Source organism: Lutjanus erythropterus, chromosome 1, assembly GCF_056507025.1.
Source record: "Lutjanus erythropterus isolate fLutEry1 chromosome 1, fLutEry1.hap2, whole genome shotgun sequence".
Taxonomy (NCBI): Eukaryota; Metazoa; Chordata; class Actinopteri; order Lutjaniformes; family Lutjanidae; genus Lutjanus; species Lutjanus erythropterus.
Window position 1 is genome coordinate 33,596,263 of NC_139317.1, and position 17,190 is coordinate 33,613,452.

The window sequence follows — 17,190 nt, forward strand, 5'->3', positions numbered from 1 at the left end:
CCATGCCATGTTTTACCTTCAACTTAACGAACATTTCTAGAGAAAGTGTTTTGTTACTCTACCTCTGATAGCAAATGATGGCAAAATAGACGCACAACCATTAATTACATCTAATAATAAGCATTCAGAGTTTCTAACTGAGCTGCTTGTCTTTTGAAGTGGGAGGAAACTGGAGCACCGTAAGTAAATCCACAACATCCAAACGACGGACAGGAAAGGCTGAGACCATAGACCCAATCTTACATGCTTCTTCCTGTGAGCCTCTGTGCTGCCCCTACCATTTAAAAAAGGACATTCTTCTTTGAAAAAAAAAAAAAATCAAGGTAGTTTCACTAAGAGCGCTCCTGGGCAAAGACAGATACATAGACGCCACGTTGGCCTTAGGATTGTACATTAAGTTTTGCTAGGTCAAGACTGAGATGGGAACTTACATAAATGGGGACACTGTGGTTTTTCATGATAAAAGGCACTACAACATTTCTCAACCGACATTAATTAGAGAAAAACAAATTTTTTCTTACTCCACATAGATCATAAACCCTTGAATACAATCCCACTCACTAAGATTAGTTGAGAAATAAACATTCTACCCACAGGACGGTCTTGACCTTTCCACTATGGCTGTGATGTTGACATAATGCAGCAACAGGCCAAAGTGGTCATCAAGAGTTAAAAAAAAAAGTAGTCTGAGCGGGACATCTAACTTTGTGACATTGCATCATTATTCGTTTTCAAACACTGATAAGACAGGTTTACATATTACTGACATCTCATGCTTCAATCAGCATCATGTTTCACTCAGTAGTACTCCAATTTAATATATAAGCATTTATAAGAATGTGTAAATTGCATAGCTAGGGCAGACGAGCATTATCTGAGAAATGTCATGTTGCTAAAAATAATACTAAATAATGTTAAATGTCCTCAGAATGGATTTGTGTGTGTTTATAAGTTGTATGAAATCGTAAATGATCTTTTAGAGGAAGTAGATGTTTACTGTATATTCGGCTCCATTATATTTAACAATTAACAGAGCAAATCAAGCAAATCAATAATGCAGCATGAAATAAAAGCGTATCAACTAATCAATGTCTGAATTTCCATTGACAGAATCAGGTCTGTTCAGCATTGTAGTTTTCTAAGTGAAGGTCAGTGTAGATCTGTAGATCTATCATGTCCACTCTGTTCCTTGTCAAAATGAAGCAGAACTCCAAAATTCACCGTGTCGAACAGCAAAACTTTGGTGGTATATGGTATATGTCCACACACACACACACACACACACACACACATGCACACACATTAGTATGCCAATGTGCTTTAATATATCTATTTATTTTTAGCCAAATTCATGCTTCAAAAAAGTTGAACAAACATAGACAGAATTTGTGCGCATTGAGGAAACAACTACAGGACATTATAGTACAATCAAATGTGTTGTCATCCTTACCATCGCTTTCCGTATTTGTTCTATATTATTGATTAGAGATGTTGCATTCAGTATATGCATATACTTGCATGCTCACATTCTTTTGCAAATACTGATACGTGTCCAGCCAGCGGGGGCTGCAAGTGATCAACAAACGCTTGGCTGAAACAAGGCGTACCTACTAATAATGTTAGGGAGTAAATTAAAAAAAAAATACTGCTTTAACCTGCCACCTTTCTCCATTGACTTCTCCTGTTCATAATAATAAGAATACATTAAAAATAAAAAATTACAGTTACTAGCATTTACCTAAATCTAATGTTTATATATTTATTTACCCAGTGCACTTACATTATTATATAATATTTATATTATATAACATTAATGTGATTCAAAGCGACAGCTTAAGACAATTTCAAGACCTCTGTTACTCAACCTTTTCAGAGCTGTTGTAAAACATGCAAATCCATGCCAGTAAGCCAAAGTACACCTGTTGAAACCACCAGTCTGGCCAAAACCCGCCTCTTCAAAGCACCCAGAGAAAAAGCTGGACTTTTCCTTCATTCAGCAGCCTCCACGCTCGGTGCACCACTCAGGCCCACGCACACCTGTTCAAAGTGCTGGTCTCCTCTTCCTGTCATCTATTTTGTGATTCATATCAAATGGATGCATGGCTAATGTGCAAACTGTTGGCTTGCTGTTTGATTCTGCATATTATCTGGATATGTTCCACAACCTGCAAATGATGACAGCTCTCAGCATGTGTGTGTGTGTATGTGTGATATGTACTGAGAGAGACTTTGATTGTCCCTTTGCTCCAAACACAGTTATTAATGAGGCACGACAGTCATCTTTTACACCATCTGTTTCCTCAGTGCTGATGGAACAGTGTTCAGTCATTCCTCTCTGTCAAACTATGCAGCTTCACAGTCTCTTGCGTCCTACGAACCACTGTGTTGTGGTTTTGTCAGAGAAAACCAAAGCCTCCATCGGCAGCTCCAGCCTAGAAAGTTCCTATCCTCTTTATTTAATCATTTTTTTGCCTGTCTGTCGTCGTATTTTTTCTTGCCAACTTCTTCTTTTATTTCAAATCCTCAGTTACACTGTAGAATAATGATACACAGAGTTGCCAAAGTTTGAGCAAATCAGGCAGTAAATGATAATCAAAGGGTAGGCACAGTTTTTTCTTCAAGGGGATTATAATATACTCATGTCTCGTGTGCACATAGAAGGAGTTATTGGTGACTGTAATCGAGGGAGGCTTCAGCAGTCTGAGTTGGGCAAGTTAGTGATATGCTCCAATATTATTGTCCCCTAGGTTGCTTACATAGACCATATATTAAATACTGAACTAAAACTGACCATCAGGGGGCAGCTCCACCAGTTGCAAAGAAGTCCAATTATATGTACTCTCATGGCAAAATGAGCCTACTTCTCACTTGACAGTTTCCTTATGAATTTATGGTCTCAGTTGCTAGTTTCAAGTCTTCTTCAGTAATTTTGTAATTATGGTCCCACTTAGAACAAAATATGTGATAAAGCAGTTTATGCTTTAGGGCAGGGCTACTGTGTGACTTACAAGTCATTCTCAGTGAGTCCATCCAGTGCAACACACAGGGCTCACAGAACTCAGATCAAACTGTCAAAGTAGACAGTGCTGATCACATATGCATAATGATTCAGTTACTGCATTGCCTATTTCTTGCTTAAAATGTTTTCAAAAACATATCATAGTGTACTGTTTAGCTGTAATACAAGAAAGATGGCTACCAGGCAGCCTCCACTGTGTCTCTGGTTTCCAACCGAGACTAACGAAACTCAGATCAAACTGTAAAACAAGGCAGCATTGATCAAATATGGATAAATATTATGTTGCTACATTGCATATTTCATGCTCAAAGCAGGTCACCATTACTTCCTGCTGAATGGACAAGCCAAAACCAAGCAGTGCCCAAGTCGCAGCACGTCACCCACCAGCTCCATGCTGCGGTTGGTACTGCGCACGCTTTTGCTGCAAAAAAGCAAGATGGCAATTCCCACCATGCCAGACTCGAGGCCTCAAAATGGATGTCCACAAATGAATGGGTGATGTCACAATTGGTTCGCACATGGGAGGATTGGGAAGGAATCTCCTCAGCCAGTATGAAGAAGATGAATGCGGCTAATGCAATAATGCTGATAAATATGTATAGCTATATGGCATTTGAGTGCTGTATTAAAATAAACGTCACAAAATTCAAACCTATCCTTTAAGGAATCACAAATAAGTGGTTCCAGAACTCTGAATTGAGGACTAGATCATACGTTTTTTGAAAAGTGTGAGATACTAAAACATTACGTAATGATTAGATACTGTGAATCATTAAGCCTATTGATTCCTGAATAACTCTGCTGCAGCTGCTGAGTGGCCACAAACCTGCACTCCTAATTTTGTGCATCCCCAAGTACAGTGGTGCATCATAGTGAGTAGGTCATGCTGCTTCATCACCTCTTGATTACATTACCATTTTTATGTCTTCTCAAGTAAAGTAAGGCATCATCTTACCAAACTGATAATCAGTTTTTTAACTGGAAATCAGCATTTCCTGTCTCACAGCTACAGCTCCTTAATGACAAACCAAAGACAGCAATACTTCGTAATCAGTTTGTGATTTATCTATCTCTTACTTTTTTCTGTTTCTGCTCCTATTGCCACGTCCCTATCATCCTCTCTGTCCCAGCTTCTCCCTCTCTATCTCGTGTCTCTTTTAGCTGACTCATCTGTCTCTCCACCTTACTCTTTGTCACCCTTTCTCATTTTTTTCCCCTCTTTTATCCTCCCTTTTGCTCTTTCTCTCTTTCTGTCTCTTTGTTTTTCCCTCCATCAGTGTTATCACACAGCCCCACTGATGTAAACTGACATGTGAAATAAAGCTAATTGGAGGGTCTGGCGCTACTTAATTCCATCTGACAAAAAATCCATTTCTCCCTTCCCCCCTCTCTATGCAACATTCATCAACTCAGAAACAGACTTGTTGCTTGAGGTATTGTAAAGATCAATCATAAGTGAGTCATGAGCTTCCTTTTTCAAAAGGAGAATGACAGTTTATTTCCTACAGTGTTTTTGAGACTCAGACCACATTGAATTTGACATGTGTGACAGATGGCCTAGAGTAACTTTTTATTGACGTGGGTCGAGTAAAAATAAACCATTTTATTTGTGGACATACTGAAAGTGTTGACTCCCTGTGTGTACTTTTCCCACATGTTGGTGTGTTGCAAGCTATATTTTGGAACAGAGAGAACAGCAACCTTAGCAACATGATTTTTGGTAACATTTAGTGTCACTCATCAAGTGTTACTCATCAAAGCACATGGTGTGTTTCCTTGAGGTCTAAACCTGTTGAATGCAATTCCTTCCTCAGAAAACATTTTGAAACCTGCATTGTTTACATTTATGTTTACTAGCTGTTTGCCTGCTGCACTTTTTTTGATGTTACCACCATCTGTAGTGGAATTGTGTGAAAACATTGGCAGAATGCATGTGTATTGTGTCATGCTCCTTCAAGTGCATTTTATTTATGCAATATGTATTATGTATTTGTATGTGCAACATCTTGTAAAGTGCAATGTGGATTATGTGTTGTTTGTTTTATCACACTGTGGAGGCATGTTGTGTGCAGCATTTGAGTCCAAAACAAATTTCCCTATGGACCGGAGAGCCACATAAACCATGTGCCACAAAGTCACATGTGACACTCCAGTCACTCCACCACAATCCCTCCTCCTTTAAAACAGTTTGCTCCATCTGTCGATCGAAGAATAACTAGATCCATATAGAACAGAATGAGGTACAAAAATAAAACAATATTTATTGAATTGAATATTTTTGTGTCAAATCTTAAGAGAAATGAATACTGACAATAAAATAAATGTGAAATTTTAGAATATATAAAATGTATAAAATACTAAAACATAACACTGAGCTTTGGGTCTGCTGCCTGGTAATTAGTCAGTTAATTGATTTTAAATTCCATATTTAATCACTCATCAGTCACTGTCAATCCACAAATTTCCATCTTTCATTAGTTCAGAGTTGTATTCATTGGTGAACTTAAAACTAAGCACATTTATAATAAGTATTGCACTCATTTTATACTTTACTTGTGTTCCATTTTATCCAACTTTATGCTTCTATACTACATCCCACAAATCTGAAAAAAGGCTGTTTTCTGACTTTTTCAAGATACATGGTTCTCACAGGACAGTGACACTACAGTAATTTGATGATCTCATAGACCATGATGCATTGCTGTAGATTAAATTTAATCAAGTGGGTGGCACTATACAAATTATTAGCAGTGATGCCCAGCCCACAGGAGAAGCCAGATGTAGCTAGTTACTGTAATCACCCAGAAAAACAGAGAAGCCAGGTACAGTGTAGGAGGAGTGGGGGTGTGTGGTGTGTAGAGAGGATGGGGAGTATTTACATATTCATGAACTCTTGAATATTAAATGAAGGCAAAGCAAGGAAAGGTATTTGAACTTTTTGGCAAAAAAACTCAAATGAGAGAGAATTGACTACTTCTTGCATTTCTTACAACTATTAAGTTCTGATAATTGACATCTTATAAGCCACTACTCTTTAAATAAATAATAAGTAATATTACACTGTAACAGGAGTGTGCTTTTATATATTGTACTTTTGACTCCACTACATTTTTAGGAAGGTTGTTGTTACTCATTACCTTTAGGCTAAGCATAGCTGTTGCTGTTCTTTCTTTGTAAAAATGTAATTGGCCACAGGCTGTGTTCCTCACAAAAGGAAACCAATCACAGTACCCGCTCTCAACTGGGACTGATGGAAAATCAGAAATACATCATCCAGGTGCGCGCTGTAACACGTGCGTGCAAGCTCTCCCTCTTTCATCTAAACAAAACCTGGTAATGGCAACAGCAGGAGAAAAACAAAATCAAATCTAAAGATGTTATTATAATTAGAAAAAGAGAAATAAATGTTTTATGAATGTTATGCTTGATTAATTTCTGACTTCTCAGAGAAGCCCAGTGAGCCGGCTCAAATTTGGGTATGAAAAGGTGAATTCAGTTTGAAATTCATCATTCCTGTTCAAAATGGTAAAACATTGAGAATTCACTGAAAAGGAAAGAGTCCACATTAAAGCACTTGATGATGCTGGATCGTCTCTGAGACAAATAGGGAGAGGCATGAAGTGTCTCACAGTGTGGTCAAGTATGCTTTGGAGTTGTTTGCCGAGACTGGTACTTACAAAATGCACCAAGGAAGAGGCAGGAAATGAAAGTTAACTGAAGCAGATGTCAGACACCTCAAGATTTTCAGTACTAGAGACAGAAGGAAGACCACTGTTGGTCTTCAGGCAGAGATAAATGTTTCCAGAGTCTGAGAAAGTCTCCAGAATGACCAATTTGCCCGACCTCGCCACAACATTTTTGGAGGGCGTGGCATGGCGTTGAATTTTGATGTCTCGCCATGAAATGCGAAACTGCTTTAACTTTGTTGCTAATGATGTGATCTGCACCAAGCTTAACATATTTGATAACAGTCCCACCCTGAACAGACAATATTCTGCAATAGTCATAGCACCACCTACTGGCAACAGGAAATTATATGTTTTAGACTTTGATGTGCTCCTCCAACCAGGTCAACCGTGTTCCACTGAAACATGGTCAGAAAGGCCTTTTGACCCCGGTAATTATTATATTTTGAAGATCTTGACGCGTTAAATGGCGTTGCCATTATGGCACAGCAAAAGTCGATGTTTCACCAAAACACAGGAAGTTGTGTTACCTTTTGTTTACTTGGTTGAACCTGCCTCAAACTTAACATGTTCAATAGCAGTCCAGGCCTGAACCTATTATATGAGTTTTGTCGATATGATTGTCCAAATGGCATGGAAACACCCTTGAAAGTCCAGTCACGGTGGCATGTTTCACTGACATGAAACAAAATTAGTTTGCACTTGTATCATGACCAGATGCACAAAAGTATCTTGGATACATAAGATAAACCCAACAGAAGGTAAGTCACTTTGAATTTCATGGTCAATTTTGGTGTTTTGTACACGTCTGAGTTTGCATTCTCAAACATCTCTGCCACCAGTGGAAAACTTTGAAAAATGTTTTATTTTGACAGAAATCAGCAGCCGTGAGCTACCAAGCTGTATGACTCATAAACAGACACTTAGCCATTCAGAGAACATTCAGCATTAATTTGAACTCTGATTACTATGAAACATCCAAACTAAAACACTTTATTTGAAAGTTCAATGAACTGATGAAAGAAATTATAGTATTTTGGTGCTGTGATTAAATTTACAACAATCATACTGTGAAATGTATTTACAGCAACTTAGCAGCTAATTGCTGCCAGTAAGTTACTGTACATTTTACAGCATTCTTGTTCCAGTGTGTAGAAGAGTAATTGTCTCAGACTGATGACACTGCAACTCATGATTAAACAGTAAATAGAAGCCAACAATAGAGCCTTTATCAGTTCCAATCAGCAGTTTATTAACTAGCTGAGCATTAGCAGTAATGCATATATACAATCTTGCATTTGAACTGCACACTTTGCAAACGTGTACGGGAAGTGCTTGCATTCAATTACAAAGCACATGAAGGTTTCAGGGTAACAGATGTCAAAATTTGTCATTTGCAATGTTCACACTGCTGCTAGAAGATTTTATTTTATTAATTTATTTTAATCATGCATTTGTTGAAACAACTGCTGGTGTTGTTTTTCTTGCAGAGACTTTTATCAAAATAACATATATCCAAAAAGGCAGACTGCTGTGATAAAACTATATGATAGAATAAGAGTGCAACAGTCAGGGACAGCCAAGAGGCTCCTCCTCAAAGTGAGAGGAACAACAAAAACAAACGAAACATATCTCCGTTTTATCAAGTAAGTTTATTATGGAGCCTCAAAAGTTTTCTTTTTTCTTAAGACAAGTGAAAAGCATCTTGACACACACAAATAAAATCTTGAAACAATTATCTTACAACACTGATAGATTTTATTTATTTATTTATCATTATTATTGGATTTTTTAAGAAAATTACAGTTTGGACAAAAAACTAATGGGGGCCATTCTGCCCTGATAAAAGGCAAGCAAAACTTTGGATAGAGGGTTAGGGTTATTTGAAGCAGAGTATCTGACTTTTTCTTCAACTACTATTACTGAATCCTGAGGTAATGTTCATGTATTGCCATCACCACCAATGAGTACTTCTTACCACCATATGCCAAAAATCTGAACTATCCATTCACCATATTAACCTCTTAACTTTTGAGATAATTCTCTGGTAATCGATGGGAAAAATTATTCTTGTAATTAGAGCAAAGGCACTTCCAAGCTCCTCTTAGCATGTCATTTTGTCATCCACCATTGTACAATCCTTATATATCTCCACAGAGCGGGCCGGGGCAGTGAATTAATAACACTCTCTGAGGGCTGCGGCTCAAACCTCTCTCAAAAATGAGGTCTGACAAAGTCTCCGCTCTAATTGTATAAGCATTGCCACTTTTTGTCCGCTTCCAGGCACATCAGTGGAAGTGATGCTTGCAAGAGCTGCCCTCTTGGCCCTGGTGCTGCTGTCATATCTCTGCCCTGCCAGCTACCCCCTCAGCAGGAAATCAAATACACTTAATGGAGAGAGGAAACATTACGACTGTAATGGAACCTGGAACGAGATAAGTGTGTCACCAATCACCACCTTCCTGCATATCGCTACCGTGGTGGAAAAACCTGTTATGGTAAGTCCAGTGTCAGCGGTCTTCATGATTTCACTTGAATGGTGGGACGACATGGTGGTTTATAGGCTGAATGTGTTCAATGACCTTCAGGCATATGTAACCCATAATAGAATTTCATTAATGCACAGCAAGGGATCTTAACATTTAGAAAAGGGAACCTGTAAAAAGTATTTAAAGAGACAGTAAGTCAGTTATCCATCTTGATTGTTGTGGTGTAAGTTGACAATTTTTGGAGATATTGGCCTTCTCTCAGATACATTGCAACTAAATGGCACTCAAGTTATGATACTCAAAGTGCCAAAAATTCATTAGGAAAATTCAACATCAGTATGTCTTCCCAAAAATCACGACCTGGTTACTACTTTCTTTTGACTGGAAAGACAGTTGTTTTGGTTGATTCTACTGCAGAAAGAAAATAGTTCCAGTAGATTGTCCTGCAGAAAAAAAAGTAGTTCTTCCACAAAATTGCTCACAACGAGGTCTGTGGATTATCTTGACTGACTGGGTTGATTTCTAAAAAGGACATTGCTTTTGAGTTTTTCAAATGTATTTTTTGGCTCTTTGACCACCACAGGCTGAGTGCCTTTTACAACCCATTATATCCAGGAGAAGGCAGACAGCTCTACATCTGACATCTCCAAAACTCAGCAACTCACCAAAGCAATCTAGATGGATAAAAAGCACTACAGGCCAATGGAGAGGTATGTATTTTTGATTTTGGTGTGATCCATTCCTTTGATATCTCAATAGCTATAACACTGTGGAAATACAGCAAATGTAGAGAAACTGTTATCACCTAATACAGGCTTTGTTTTCTAGTGTTTCACATATTTGTGCTACTTATACGGTCACTTAGAAACACACACACACACACACGCACACACATATTGAGCAACACGTCCATCCACTGATGGCCCAAACAGCTCTTGCTGGGCTACAGAGTGCACGGCCAGTGGATCAAGTTCTCGCTTTGATTGAGGTCAGTGTTCCTGAGAGCAGAGGCTTAGTGGTGCCGGGCTCACCGCAGTCCAGCTCCTGTTTCAGGGGAAATGGGCAGACCTCAGAGGGCAACCTCAAGGTGAAAGACATGATAAGTGTCGGGGAGCAGTGTAGGACTGATGCTGTGTCCACATTAAATATGTGGATTGTTTTTGTTGAGTCAGAGGACTGAGGTTTCTGAGAGATGCTGACAGACTTTGAAAATAAAGTTGCTAAGAGTAGAAATGCTTTGTATTAAAGTAGTTTAAAGGGGGTTGTATCTTAGAGCTGTTCCCAAAGTGAGACATGGTACTCAGTTCAACAAAGAGGGAATAACAGGCAAACAGTTGCCTTTTCATCATGATTAAAACCAAGGGGACAGTAAACATCATGTCCCAACTGGAGCTAAGACGATGGGGGGTTGGGGTGGGAGGGCTTGCTTGTGGCAGGTGAAACAAACCTGGTTACTTTTTCTCATCATTGTAAAGTCTGCTGCTACTATGTTCTCTACCACCCTACCTTGTTCTCCTTTTTTGTCCTCCTATTCTTCTGTTGTCTGTTGTCGCCAAGTGTCCCCATATGCTGTCAGTCTCCTGCCTGAGGCGCACAGTGCAAAGAGAGCTGACTGAGATTACAGCACTCATGTAAATAAATTTCAAAAAAGTCGATTTGTGTATATTTTTCACCAATGTCTTTCTAGAAATGTCTTTTTAAAAACAAATATGCTAAAATGGTTTCAGAATGTTTAATTCATGAGTGTCTAAGGGACTCCCCACTAACCTGAACAATTCAAAGATCTTACTGCACATCTGCAGACATGATTCAGGAAGACAGTATCCAACTCGTGTAAATGAACAGCTCAGCTTGGTGCGCAAACTGTCGGAAAATTAAGCGACCCCAGTGTCACTGGGAAAAAAGGAAGAAGTGGAAGCTGGGGGATACTAAAATACAATATCCACCACAGCCCCAGCCAGTTCACTCTGCTGCCATCTGGAAAGAGATACAGAAATATCCACTGCCACACCACCAGACTTCAGAATAGCTTCCTTCCTGAAGCTGTGAGACTCCTCAATTCATCCTCAACACTTCACATTAAATAAAACTTTATTTTTATGACTTCATATTTAGGATTGAAAGAAGGGGAGAACAAGGGATGTGAAGGGCCCCATGCCTGTGTTTGCCTAAGGCCCCAAAATAACCAAATCATCCCGTTTCTCACTTTCTCCTTGATGATCTGAATAACTCACAAGATTTGTCACTAGTCGCTTAATTCATATATTAAACACTGTGGCAGTAAAAGAAGACCCATGGCTATAGGTAGCTATGGACTAAACAACAGTGAGGCATAATGAGGTAGAGCATGCAGCCTTTCAAAACTTGAAAACTAAGTGTTTTGCATTAGCACAGGTGCTCTGTGACATTATAGACACTGACAGACAACAGTGGTTGTATTTTAATTTTCTGATCAAATTATTGCAGGGAATTATTCAATAATCCCTGGATATTGGCAGGGAGATGTACTACACCCTTGATTAAAACATGCAAAAATCAAAAAACCTTAATAAAAATGGATTTCTGTATAAATTTGGTGCAACCCTCCTCCACCCCATCCACCTCCAGTTTTCATCACATTCATGGATTCTTCTTCTGAGTTCATCAGCTCCACATCTCATCCATGTAGATCTTCAGGCATTGCTCTTCACCCCTTCACCACCTATAGAGCAAAAAGTCAATTAAATCAGTTTAATTACTATTTAAGTCTCTTTTCTTAATTAAGGCTCTCCTGATTGAAATAGCCACTGACAATTTGTGACATGTCTGAAAAGCTAATTCAAGTGAGTACTGGGAATAGCAGTAAGTATTTAGCAGTATTGTAACTAATTTACTTTTAGCATTGAGTCAAAGTTCTTGTTAAGTTGAGCCATAGACAGCATCCTGATTGGAAACACCACAAACTGGCATGGGATGTAAACCACCCAGGACAGGAAGACTCTGAAATGGGTGATAAAAACCACCCACAACATCACTGGTACCCATCTGAGCATCAGCAATACTGGTGAGAGGAAGTGCCAGTGCAAACCCCAGAGGATACTAAAAGAAAATAGCCAGCCTGTTCATTCTGCACCATTAGGCAAGAGATACAGAAGTATCCACTGCTGTACCACCAGACTACAGAGTAGCTTGTACCCTCAGCTGTGAGATGGCTTAATTCATCAGCATATAAAAATAATTGTTTTGTTTTGATTTCTAAGATTTATTATTTACTCAACCATATAGTTATGATTTTTTATATAGCACTGTTTTTGCAAGTAGCAGAAAGAAGGATTTTAAAGCTAAATCTCGTTATACCATGTGTTGTAAAATGATAAATTCACCTTGTGCCTTTCTCTTCTTGTGATCTTCTGTTTATTAGTCAAGAGTCTCCTTGAAATGCAGGAATCAAGATACTTAGTCAATGATTTATGTGAATAATTCAGCCAATATTTAATCCCAAAGCTTGGATGGAAGCTGGCAAATGGGTCAAAATCAATCTGCAGAACATGACGAGCCATGAGAAGTTCAATTATCCTGATAAAATACAATTACACAGAAATATCTGTAGCCCCCTGTTTTTCACATGAGATGCCAAACAGTGTTTTTCCCACATCATACCCATTTGCATTGATTAATTTCACCCTAAATATTGTGAATAACCTCTACCTACTACACACGTTTTGTCTGTTCTCTGCATTACAAAAAAATAAGCTTTATTACAAATTCAAAATTTTATTGTTCCCGATAAAATATTTTTGCTTTTTCTTGTTTATACAAGATTAGTTACTATTTATACAATTACAGGTAGTTTGAATCACAACATAATGGCATCATATCTTCAGAAATGTCATTATAACAATGAATAAGGCCTAATTACCTATCATAATTATTTACCCCAAATACTGCCTCATATCTGTGTCACAGTCTAAAGCTGCCTTGTAGTTCATGCTTTCTCAGTTCAACCTGTCATCCAGCGCTCAGTGTCTCACAGGGCAATATGGCATAGAACCAACAGCCTTCTCTCCTCATCATGGCGATACAGTAATACATTAACAATAAATAATGAAGAAACTCATCAGAAGAGACTTTGCATATAGATAGCCTACTTAAGCCGGAAGCGACCATTAACATAACTTGCGGGGAGTGGTGGGTAATTAGAGTGGCTCTCCTTCTTTCCTTCCTTTTCTGTGACTAATAGAGAGGCCATGGTGACAGAAGGAGGACACACTTCCCTCAAGACTGTGGCTCATTTAACAGTTAGCAAACTCTCTACAAAGTGGAGGCACTGCTGCAGACTTTATGTGAACCAGTCTTTAAACTAAAGAAATATATATGTATGTGAGACAAGAGGGCAACGTTTGAGTGCAGAATATTTTCATGCTTTCTTAGGCACACATTTATCACGTCATAGACCTGGACTTTCTATGAGGTAGTTTGGTAAGACTTTATTGGAATTGCATAAGACTGACATGAGACCATGACATAACACCTGTCATGAACATGTTATAACATTCAATGAAATCTTTATGACAAGAAATGATACCACTGTAATTGAGGTCAAGGGAATTGTTCATAAGACAATTCTAAAAGCATCTGACAATGTAATAACACTTAATGGCATCAAGTCCAAAATATATCACTATAACTGAGATCCTACATTCATGTAGTATGTAGTATGTCTTATATCAACCAGTTATATCAACCACATTATTAATTATTAAACTTGATTAAAATCAAGTTGTATTAACAAAGACAGTTTTGTCCCAATTAATGTCAAGTTGGTATAACCAGCAATCTCAAACAATGCCAAATTTGCATGAAAAATTGACTGAATGACACTTAATGACAACAGTCATTTATGAAGACTTCTTCATGTTCATGACAGGTGTCGTGTCATGGTTATGATGGTCTTCAAATAAAGTGTAAGCACTGGTTCTGGCAGTTCTCTGGTACTGTTTTATGGCCTGCAGACTACATGATAAAAAAGCTATGTGAATTAGGAATTCTTTTAGTAGAGATTAGAGAAGTAGAGAAGTTAGATGTACTGAGAGTCATCCTCCCTATTACACCCAAAGGATTTTAATTTTCCTCCAGGTTCGAGCAACTTGCCTTTTTATCTATTTACCTTAACTTGTGAGACATTTAAGCCGGTGTCCCTCTGGCCAGGCTGAAGTTCCCATCCAGTCGGCCCAGGTGCCCCTCTGGTTTGATTTTCAGCAGAACATTCACCCTAATCCTTACCCTGCATGTAAAAAAGATATGACAGAGTGATTAGATGGTAGCTGTGACAGTTTCATATCCACCCTTGGGCGCCTGTACTTGGGACTCTCACCACCTGTGGACCTACAAATCCTAACCTGATAGATGGAGTGCTTATCCCTGCTAGAACCCTGGCAGCACTCACCTAATTATACAAATCTCTGGTGAACAGGTCATTAAATACAGGATATATTAAATATCATCAGGATTTAGACCCCATCCATCAAACATCCTGTCTTTTACTCCCTTCGGCAGGATGGATCTCACGCACATCAATCAGAGCAGCACTATTTATATGAAGCGGGTGGGGGGGTTTGGCAGGGGAATATGCTGATGAGTTGGACTGAGTTTCAGAGTTGTAGACTGAAAACATAGCCGATTGTGTAATTAATGTTGGCAGCATGATAGCAATTTTTAAATATGCATGCAACTGTTTCCCTCATAACCTCTCCAATCTGCTGTTTCCTGCTGTCAAAAGCCTCTCACTGGCATTAACAACCTTGGTTGTTATGGAAACTCTGGCTTGTTAGGGATGTTAATGCTCTAAAACCTGGTGTTTTATTACACGCTCCTACTAACATATGACTCTCATTTCTCTTTCTCGCCAGTTACTGTAACACATGTAGAAAAACAACAAAATGACTAATAGCTAATCGAGCCTGGCTTAAGTTTGGATGACGCTGCAAATTAAGGAATGCAGTACACGCCGTAAGTCTGCTGAGGCATTATTATTATGATGCATGAAACTTTCTTAAGGGCACCGCCTGCAGTGACAAGTGATATTTAAACAGCTGGAGATACCACTGCTATTATATCACAACATTTTTCATAACTTTGGATGGCAGTTGCAAAATAACACATTTTCCCCGGATTCTCATAACCACAAAAAAACCTGCAGGTGTTCTTCGGGTCATTAGCTAAAGAGAAAAATGCTGTGCCTATATTTTCTCACTGGCCTTTAGGCTACTGTCTCATTAATCTGAAACAAAGAAAGAAATGGACTCTGTGTCAACAAATTATTGCATTGCTACATTTGAGCCAGGACTGGAATTAAAAATGTGTAAATATTTTTCTAGTAAATCTTCACGGGACACTTGCAGCATTCCCTCGCCACCATTTGCTTCTGCAGAACCCCTTTGTATTAAATAATGGTTTGTCAAGGGTTCTTTGTAAAACTAAGGGTTCCATTAAGAATCCTTTTCATCAAACAAAATTGTTGAAATCCTTGAAGAAGTCTTTTGTTCGTTGAGAGCACCATAATATAAAAGGATTCTTGATAGAACCCCTGGATGGGTTCTAGATGAAGACTTTAGGGTTGAGCCCCTAGCACTCTTAGAAGGTGGAAAGGTTCTGGATGAGAGAGTTTTCTGGGTGAGACTATTACAAAATTGAAGGGTTCTCTGTAGAACCTTTCATAGGTTGTTTTGGGTGAAAACCCTGTTTGATGGCTGAAACCAAAAGAGGTTCTCGCAACTTTACGATTCTGACTAGTGTCTTCATTTCTAAAGTGTAGAACAGTGGAAAATCCCTCAGAAGTTTATTTGTGAGACATCAGCGATAGCATGAGTGGTATGTTGGTGCTGCAGCCCGTTGATTTAACAAGTGTCATGTCAGGGACCTGAAAATTGATTCAAGGACATGACAGAGCCCCAGTGCATTACTCATGAGAGTGACTGCTGCTCCCTAAAGGTCTGCTCAAGGCTGCCAGTCATGCATGCCAGGGTGAGAGTGAGACATCATGCTGTGGAAATAACACATTAAGACAAAAAATAATTTATATCACGACCTTAGATACAGTCTCACCCTGAGACATGACATGACACTGCCAAGTTATTGTTCATTCATCACATTCATGTATGGATGTGTGTGTGTGTGAGAGAATTAACATGTCTCCTTTATTTATAATGTGCGGCATGCAAATTTGATCTTAGGTTGACAGGAATTGCATGACAATGTTGCTGTTAATAAATATCAAATTTGACATCGCATGACATATTTACTGCTCCGAGCGAAGCTAAAGCCATGTTGTTCTCACATATTCTATTGTTGATAGTAAAGAGTTAGAGGAGAAAACAATCATAGCCTATGGGAAAAGGCTGGAAATGAGCTGATCTAAAACATAAAAGCATAAAGAAGCATACAACATAATGTAATATGTATAATATATAATAATATAATGTTTCCAGGAGGTGTCAGTGGGTTTTGTTCTGCTTACATTTTGTCCAAACCTGCCCTCAATTTTGGTGTATGCAACTGCAGTGGTTGCTTCTAGTGCTGTTTGTTATATTTGCCATTTTTCTGTATTTTTTGCAAAAAAAAAAAAAAAAATACAGAAAAAGTTGGAAACACTGCTATTTCTAGTAAGTAAGGATACTTAATGTCAAGTGCCACAACTATCCCTGTTCTCCCCCACTTTATGTTCCTCAAATTCTTCCAATTAATCTTCTGATCAGGACAATGCTTTTAACTGCACATATAAATTTGAAATCGGTCAAAAAGACCATCATGACTGTCTGGTTTTGACATGATTATTTAATCCATACAAAACCAGAGTCACATTAGCTTTTCCCACCTGTTTTCAGGCTAAGCTAAGCTAACCAGCTGCTGGCTGGAGCTTGATGAGGACGACAAGCACAAGGAGAGAGGGTGGAGAGACTGTCAGCAGCGTTCATCCCCTCCTCTCTCTGTGACGATGGATGGCTGCAACACTCCCCTT